Here is a 745-nt window from a genome sequence, read left to right as displayed (position 1 = left end):
GGGGCTGGCTGGCATGTGGTGCTGGGGGACTGAACCCCGGTCCCTGTGCTTTGCTAAGCTTGTTCTAAGTAGGTGCTTTAGACCACTGAGCCATCTCACCAGCCCTCATGATTCTTCTTGAATATGCTTCTGGTGGGTGGCATCATCTTCCTATTAAAAAGTTAGGAATTCCTACTGCAAACTTCATTAGGCTGTCCTATTGAGGAATTGCTATCATCGTATTGAAGTCTATCTTTCCTTTAGAGTGGTTAATATTTATGTTTGTATTCTCTGATATTAGGGGTGTACGTACTTGAAACTGTCACTGCCTCTTATTTAGTTGACACCTTTATCCTTATATAATGACCTTTCATAAGCTTCTCACTTCTTTTGATTTAAGATCTATTCTATACAAGTATCACTACTCCTCCTTTCTTCTGGATTATATTTGCATGCAATATCTTATTCCACTTTTTCACTGTCAGCCTGTAGAATACTCTTATAGGCGAAGTAAATTTCTTGTATGGTACCCTTATTTGGATGTTGTTTCTTTTCTGTTCATTCACTGCATGGCTTTGAATTGAAGAATTTAATTGATGTTCAAAGTAAATATTGATAGGCAAGTCTTACCAGAGCCATTTGGTAACTTGTTCCTTAAAAAATATTTATTTATTTCATACAGGGTCTTGCTATGCAGCTTGGACTCATAGTGATCTTCCTGCTTTCAGTCTCCCAAGTGCTGGGATTACAGGTGTGCACCACCACG

This window comes from Octodon degus, unplaced genomic scaffold, assembly GCF_000260255.1.
Source record: "Octodon degus isolate 3935 unplaced genomic scaffold, OctDeg1.0 scaffold00018, whole genome shotgun sequence".
NCBI classification, from domain to species: domain Eukaryota; kingdom Metazoa; phylum Chordata; class Mammalia; order Rodentia; family Octodontidae; genus Octodon; species Octodon degus.
The sequence above is the reverse complement of the archived record's forward strand: the minus strand, read 5'-3'. Positions refer to the sequence as shown.